Source organism: Notechis scutatus, chromosome 1 (genome assembly GCF_049901735.1).
Source record: "Notechis scutatus isolate UNSWTSFEM ecotype Mainland chromosome 1, rNotScu1.2, whole genome shotgun sequence".
In the NCBI taxonomy this organism is placed as follows: Eukaryota; Metazoa; Chordata; class Lepidosauria; order Squamata; family Elapidae; genus Notechis; species Notechis scutatus.
In genome coordinates, this window is record NC_142009.1 from 121,234,120 (window position 1) to 121,242,714 (window position 8,595).

Here is an 8,595-nt window from a genome sequence, read left to right on the forward strand (position 1 = left end):
ATGAAAGCACTGGTGATAATGTAAAATGGTTCTGACTGCTTAGAGCTGTTCTAGTTGCTTGGTATGTATTTAGTATATCTTTTACCCATTTTATTAGTTAGTAATTTGTTAAATAACTACTGGCTTTAATTTTAAAATAATCAAAAATAAATTGTGGTTAAGTTACCTATTGTGATTTTTTTTTCCGTTAGCAAAATTCTAAACATTTCCCTCACTCATGTTTAACTATAACACCAGAGGGCACTGCAGTTCTTTCACAAAGTTAATCAAAATTGAACACATAAAAACAGGAAGTTTATAGAATGAGGCCTCTATAGATATTGTGCTTTCAAGTATGTTATCAACATATGAGGGAGAAGCTGGTGAATTCATGACACAAGCCTGACTTACAGAGGTGTGGGATTTGGAATTAAGGCACTTCTGGAGATGCAATATCAACTATTAAAAATTCATCACAGTTTTGAAGCTTCACACAGTTGACTTTAAAAAATAAAGTTTGCAGTGCTGTTCTACGAATAACGGAGGCTCTATATACCTGCCGGGCGCCTTGCCGGCCTTCACGGGTGAGCCGCAAGCGCGCAGCCCTCTCAGGTGCCTGGAGGGCGACGTCTGTTCCTTTGCGCTCTTGGTAGCGCCAACGGGGGTGCCTTTCGGGCGAATGTCTGTTCCTCGGCTGGGGAGGTTTTAGACTTTTGCGCTCTTGGTAGTGCCAACGGGGTGCCTTTCGGGCAAATGTCTGTTCCTCGGCTGGGGAGGTTTTAGACTTTTGCGCTCTTGGTAGCGCCAACGGGGTGCCTTTCGGGCGACTGTCTGTTCCTCAGGCAGGGAGGCTAGAGTGCCCTTAAACTTCGCGCTCTTTGAAACGCAGGCAGTGGTGCCTTTCTCCTCAGTCAGGGAGACTTCAAGTTTCGTGCCCTCAAAAGGGCGCACGCAACAGTGCCTGTTAGGCAGTAACTTTCTCCTCAGCTGAGGAGGCTCTTTAAATTTGGCGCGCACAGAGATTGTCTGCGGCTCCTGACATTCAGTGGCTTGGCTCTTTCCTCAGTGACTTAGCTCAGCTGTCCTGCCTGGGCGTCTCTGCTGTTATCCCACCCTCGTCGCCAGTGTTGTGTTTGCTGACGGACACACCAGGCAGACACGGAGTTGAAGAATAACGTTTCTTTTATTTGAAGAGGAACAGGTTATCGTGGCTGCCCAGCTGGGCTGGCAGCCAGCTGGCTGAAGCAGCTGATGCCGTTTGACAGCTCCTTATATAGTCTGCTGTCAAACGGCACTAACCAATGGGAACAGTCGGTGCTCCCGCTCAGAATGCGGACCAAGTTGAAGACTTAGCTAGTCAGGGACACTACACTTGGGACTTGTGTCTTCTCCCAAATGCCGCTTCAAGAGAGAGTTCAGATCTGAGTGTCAGCCTAGTTTGGCCTCTTTCATGGAGTGTCTCAGAATTTGTGGATGAGCCCTATCCTATTCATCTCCGGGTGTGAGTTTTTTGGGGAAATGGTATAGGGCTGCAGCAAGCCTTGTTCTTTTAAAAACTCTTCCTTGTGTTTCCAGGGATATTTTTTAAAATTATATTTAACAAACTTATTTCCTACCTTCTACCTGAACACCGATTACTAAGCCTATGCTATTATCCTACGCTTATTCTAAAGAGTCTACAATGATCTGTTTTCTCGTTGCTTGAGCTTACCCCAAAGTCTTAGTCACCATGTAATCATCTTCAAATTGGCTTCTGTTGCCGACAGTTGCTATTCCGAAGCACTGAACTATGCAGTTTCTCAATCTACTCTGGAGCAGAGGTGGTATTCAGCAGGTTCTGACTAGTTCTGGAGAACCTGTAGTGGAAATTTTGAGTAGTTTGGAGAACCGGCAAATACCACCTCTGACTGGCCCCATCCCCATCTATTCTCTTCCTCCCAGCTGATTGGTTGGGTCTTCTTTAGTTGCCCTGCACAGGAGAACGGAGTTGGAAAGCAGGTTAGTGGGGTGGGGAGGGAATGGGATTTTGCAGTATCCTTCCCCTGCCATGCCCACCAAGTCACACCCACAGAATGGGTAGTAAAAAAATTTTTAAATCAGATTCAAAAAAATTTAGGTTCTGTGGGTGGGGCAAAGGGCGGTGCCATGTGACTGGGTGGGGTTGCCTTCCTGGGCCTCAGGGAAGCCTGGGCAAAGCAGTAAGTAAGCAAGGGGAATCCCGGCACAGTTGAACCTAGAAACAGCTGATTGTCGGGAGGGGAAAAAATACCTTGAGTGACTGGGTGGGAGAGTATCAGGTGGGCGGGGCAAGTGAGCGAGTGGCAACCCGGTGACCGGGTTGGGGGCGTGGCCAGCCAGAAGTTACTACCGGTTCCACGACCCACGCCAAATCCTTGCTACCGGTTCGCTTGAACCAGTGCAAACCGGCTGAATACCACCACTGCTCTGGAGTAAGAAAAAGAAGGTGATTTTCACCAACTACTGGCTGGCTGTAGCTTCTTAGTCTTGCTGCTGGGCACTGCTGCTCATTTCAGCTTGTCTGCTGCTGGCTTGGTGAAGTCCAAGCCAGCTCTTCATTTACCATCAATTTCTTGTTGAGCTGAGGCTACTCAGTCCCCACAGCCTGCCCAGTCTTCCTTCTCACACATGACACAAATCTTCCTCCAAACACAGCCATACTGGGATGCGTGTTTGAAAACATGTAGTGCAGTGTTCTTCAGGCTGCCTTAAAACCTTGTGGAGATAATGGAAGGAAGAGCTCGTGCTAGTCCCTGGAAGACTTTCTTTCCAAAACTCCTGACCACAACTCAGCCTCATCCACCATTTATATCTTTGATGCTTATTCAGACTTCATTGGACGTCATGAATCATTGCTCAACTTGGAAACATTTCTTGGCCTGGAGATTTAACAGTCTTCTCAACAGTATGATAACTTATGATGTAGCTGTGTCTTATTTGAATCAACTTACAGAAGTCTTAACTCCAATGCTTTTGAGTTTTGCTGAAGTCCTCAAGAGACTTCTGGGCCAATCCAGCTTCTATAGCATTAACATCATGCCTTGTTGAAAGAAAAGAGAGGCCTTTCCTTATTACAGTATCCTGCTTACTCCACACAGCAATCTTCCTCCGAGATGTTCCAAACTGGTAGAATGGATATACCAGATAGCTACATGGACACAACTTGCTAGTTCCCTCCAGCGGTAGAGACTAAATCTTTGATCACATGAGATATGGCCTTGCTCCAGGTATGAAATGCCTACTCACCCATGTAGATCATAATGGAAAAGAATTAATTAATCTACAACAACATTTTTGAGTGGCTACCTATGAATTTATACAACGTGCTCTATTACCCTTCATGTTTCTCAAGGGATTTTACTGATTCTTTAGATCTATAGTATAAGGCATTGGAGCTAAACGGGTTCAAAGGAAGATATGCGGGGACAAAGGTTCTCCAAAATGAGAGCCAGTTTGCTGTAGTGGTTAAAGCACCAGGCTAGAAACCAGGAGACAGATCTATTCCTGCCTAGATACAAAGCCAGTTGGATGGTCCCGTCACTTCTTCCCAAGCCACTTTACGGAAGAGGAAGAATATTAGGTTATAAAACTTCATAGCCGCATAGCTCAACTGCATAGCTGAGTCCTGTTACTACCTGGACTTCTGCTGGCCTGCTTTTGGGCAGACAGTCTGACTGGTAGAGCTCAGCTCTTTGCTATTGTATCTTTCAAGCAGACCTTTGCTTGAACTTCAAGATATGAGATGCTATCAATGAACGCAGATAGGGAGACCTGGAAGGTTACTGGAGTTGCCTTAGCCAGAGTGGGCTGATTGGCTTCAACACTTCTGAACCTCTTCCCCCGCCCGCCCCCCCAGGGTTATTATCACTAGATGCAGCTATTTATTAATTAAATTGTGCGTGTTGCCTGACTCCCAACAACTTCAGGCAGCTCAGAATCCATCTCTTCCTGCTGAGAAGGGAAGCCTAGTAGGAGCGTAGCAAGAACCTCGCTGAATTGCAGAAGGAACGGCAAGACTTCTCTTCGCAGAAGAGTTTTTAGTCTACTCTATAGAGTGTTGAGTTTGGGATCTGGGAGATTTAGGATACATTTAGATTCCTGCCCAAACAAGTCCTCAACCAGTTTCATGCACCATGCTTTGGTAATTATGGTTTAATGACAGTTTATTGAATAAATCATTCTTAATTGAGTTTGCACAGTGTTCTAGGTCATAAACCATGCTTCACAGATCACATTGGCTTGGGCCAGACAGCATACTAACTAAGCTGGAAACAAGCCATGTTATAACTTAGGGCAATACGTGATCAAAGTCACTACTTCACTGCCTTATTTATTTGATGTATTATGAAATACGAAGTAGGGGAAAGCCATTTATTCAGAGGGTAAAGATGTAATAAGCAATAAGGTAAAATATGAAAATGATGACGCAATGCTAGAAACAGGTATATCTTACCATTTACTATGACCATACAATATTAAATTAATTGAAACCAGCATATATGGGAATGGTGTTTTAAATAAAAACTAATAAAGACTAGCAATTCTTTTATTTACAATGAATAAACAAGTTTGCATAGAAATGTCTACATAACGATAGCATAAGAGAGTATGTCTTTATCATTGGACAGTGAATTTTGTTGAAGATGTTTTATCAGTGTTTCCAGATTTTCACTACCATTTCGCCTATAGCAATAGCAGTAGCATAGCACTTAGACTTCTATACCACTTCACAGTACTTTACAGCCCTCTCTAAGTGGTTTACAGAGTCAGCCTATTGCACCCAACAATCTGGGTCTTCATTTTACCCACTGGCTGAGTCAACCTTGAGCCTGGTGAGATTTGAACTGCCAAATTGCAGGCAGCCAGCAGGCAGCAGAAGTAACCTGCAGTACTGCACTCTAACCACTACGCCACCAAGGCTCTTATAACCAATGTTTGGATAGTTCTTAAATCTGTTACAAATATTTTTGGAATTTCCACTGATTTGACTGAGATTATCTAGGTGAGCTACTTAATATCAAGGCAAGCTAAGATTGATAAACCATATATTCCCAGCAGTTAGTTTTCACAATGTGCTGGGAAAGTATACTTTTGCTGCTGAGCACCACTGCATGCGGAAGGACTGGCCTTAACTTAACGGCAGTTTGAGATAGAGATGTGAGTTGCTATGTCAATATTATACAGATGTACCCATTGGTACCAATACTGGCAGTGGTATCTGTGGTACATACCATTAGAGTTATGTGTTGAAGTAACTGTTTTCATGTCTCTGCCATCTTGAAACAATCTCAAGAAAATCAGGTCCCCTTTCCTAGCAACCCAGTGGAGGTTGGCGGTCCACTAAGTTGCTTCTACGTGCTGATTACATATATTCAACTTTTTCCTTCCCTCCACCTTTTCAGTTGACTTTTTGTGGCGCATTGCAGTATTGTGTTTAAAATACATACATACATTTGTATTTTGCAAATCTACACATGCCATTCCTTAGCTTACGAAATGTAACTAAAACTTCAGATTGTCAGAATAATCAAGCAATAATATCTCATGGGTAATTATCATTGAACAGAAGCAGAGAACAATGCAAACTGTAGCTACGAGGCCACAGAACAAATGATAAGCAAGCATAAACTGAGATGATTTAAGGCAGAACTATGTAAAATCAGAATAATAAATTAAATAATTGTTTAATTATCAATTGATATCCCCGCTTTTATTTTATTTTTGTTTCAAATAGCCTAACAATAGGAAAATCACAGAGCTAGCATAGAACTGTGAGCAAACAAAAAACTGGAAAATACATAATATATTCAGATGAAATGTTTCCAAGTCAAGCGGAGACCAATCTGCAAATAGATCAAATTTGTTTGCATCAGATTTGTATTAAACTCTACCACTTGTAAGGATTTTTAGAGAGAACTTATCATTGAAAAATGATGTACATGCACTTTAAATAAATGCAATAATACCTGAGCGTTCATTTTAAAAATGTTTATTCAGAACAACTAGCATAAAACATTTATATAATTTAATCTTTACAAGGCTACGAGGAACAAAATAATACAATTCCACTGATAATATTTCAAATGTGAATATAATATATTTTTAGCTAGTGCAATCATCTTTAAGAAAGTGTTTCCTCTTTCTCTCTTTTGCTTCCAAGTCTTTCCAATCCTCAAGTTCGATGTTTCAGATATGAAAGGTAGACATTCCATCCCAATGTCATTACATTCACAAACAACACTCGGTATTTTGAGGAGAGATATAGAAAATTAAACATTTGAGCTGCTGGCCAAATAGCAAGCTCTGCCAAATAATAGTCCCAGAATTTATCTCTAAATTCATCGATGCCATCTGCCAAACTATGGCCTTGAAGCAGTGCCATGATTATGAAATACCAACCTCCAAAAAATGGAGCAAAGGTCTGGTCGATTGCTACCTTCGTGACAACAACTTTAAGTTGATGAGCTCCTTTTCTTGGGTTTATTTTGTCTATCCATAAATACCAGTAATGCAGGAGTGGTCCAGTACTACATCCAGTGACTAACATGTGAAATGTACGGTCAATATCCCACGGTTTTTCCTTTTTCCTTCGCTCCAAAGTCTGCTGTATTATATCTGCAGCTCCTAGTAAGAGTCCAGAGCTAATTGTGTTGACTATTAAAAGTTTGTGACCACCATAAGCATATATTTTTGCCAGCCTGGTCAACTGTCGTATAATATGGGAACGCATCTCATTTTTGTTGTTGTTCTGAATTAAATTTTTTCTTTTCCCAGATTGCTTCAGTATCTCCAGGCATTAGTTTATAGTAGCTTCATGGAGATTATTAAGTTCATAATTCAGGGTAAAGATCAGAAGAAAAATCAATTTAAAACTAGCATGTAAGATGAGATACAGGAAAATACATCACAATATTCTGGTGAAGAATTTTGCTTTGATGCCTTATTGTGATGTCACTGTGGAGCTTCAACATCTTGCACTTAATGGAGAAGAAAAATTACACCAACCCAACAAGTGTCTGAGTAATTGTTTTTACATCATGTATGAAGTGGAATTCACAGAAGGGAGACCTGTTCTTAAATCTGATTTGTTTTCAAGGACTCGTCTTTTTATATGTGCTACATGCCTGCAAAAAAGGTTTGGGGCTACAATTGCCTTGGTCATGGCCACTGTTTTGATGTCATCGATCTCTCTTGTGGACCCTCCTGGGATGCAGTCTTTGGAAAGAGCAGTAGACCTGCCCTTAAATAAGGATTTAGCATTCCTTTGAAACAGAGCTAGACTTGTGATTAAAAAACTAAGGTTGCTGCACCAAAGGTTGACTTACATCCAAAAAGAGAGCCAAGTGCTTCTAGAATTTACCAATTTTGTGCATTGTGGTTTTTCCACTTCATGGATTTGTACCTGTTCCGTTTTTATTACTTTGCCTGAGGGCAGTGCCATTTGGCCCATTCCTCCATTATCCTGCCTACTCCATAGGCAATGTCTCATTGTGTCCTCCTACATCTGAGAGCCCAATAAACTCCATAATGGACTGGGAGCAAAATCAGAAAAGAGGTGGGAGCACCACAGCACTCCTCAGAACCTCTCCTCAGCGACTCTGAGCTGTCAGTTGAAGGTATTTCTGAAAATAGGTCCACCCTACTTTTGAAAGAGCAGTGCAACCACACCTGAAAATACCTTAGCTGACCACCATGGTCCTGGAGATGTTTTTCCAGTGCACCAGGCCAGATCCCACCCACCTTACCTCCATGCCCCCTTTGGGCCTGTGACTAGTCAGATGGCATATTTCTGAACACAGAATTTTTCCTTGGGTTCAGCAGTAGCTGAACAGCCTGTTAGTCAGGCGGCTTGGTAAGTAGACAGTTCAGCCCACTTTTCAGCCACAATATTTGCCAAGGTCTGCCTCCATACATATTGAAGAGACCAACAGATGGTGGTTTTTCCACTATGGGGGATAGGTGTGGTGGTAGGAAGAAATAAACCAAGGTTGCTTTCCTTACCTTCTACATTATTACCACACTCTTCAGATAAGCAACAGAGTGCAGAAAAGCCAAAGAAACCAAGTGGATGAGAGAAAAGGAAAATGCACCTTACTTTTCTATCACTACAAAATGCCCTTGCTTCCATCCTACCCATCCTGTACTTTATACATTGCCTGTCTTTAAGCATAATAACAGAGTTGGAAGGGACCTTGAAGGTCTTCTAGTCCAACCTCCTGGTCAAGCAGGAGACCCTGTACCATTTCAGAGAGATAATTCTCACTGTCTGAAAATTTCTCCTTAGTTCTAAGTTGGATCTCTCCTTGATTAGTTTCCATCCATTGCTTCTTTTCCTACTTTCAGGTGCTTTGGAGAAGAGTTTGAAACCCTCTTTGTGGCAGCCCCTTAGATATTGGAAGACTGCTATCATGCCACCCTAGTTCTTTTACCTAGACATACCCAGTTCCTGCAATCATCCATTGTATCTGTTATCCCCTAATCATCTTTGCTGTTCTTTGCACTTTCCAGCGTCTCAGCATCTTTTGTTGTTTTAACTTGTGTGTTCCTTTTCAGGTTCTTATCAACTCTACTGAAACAACTTTTTCTTTCCCCTCAATC

General features: G+C 42.0%; 1 pseudogene; it reads right to left on the bottom strand.

Moving 5' to 3' along the window:
* Positions 1-6,041: 6,041 nt before the first annotated feature.
* Positions 6,042-7,767, bottom strand: LOC113410592 (mpv17-like protein 2 pseudogene; annotated as a pseudogene).
* Positions 7,768-8,595: the final 828 nt, after the last annotated feature.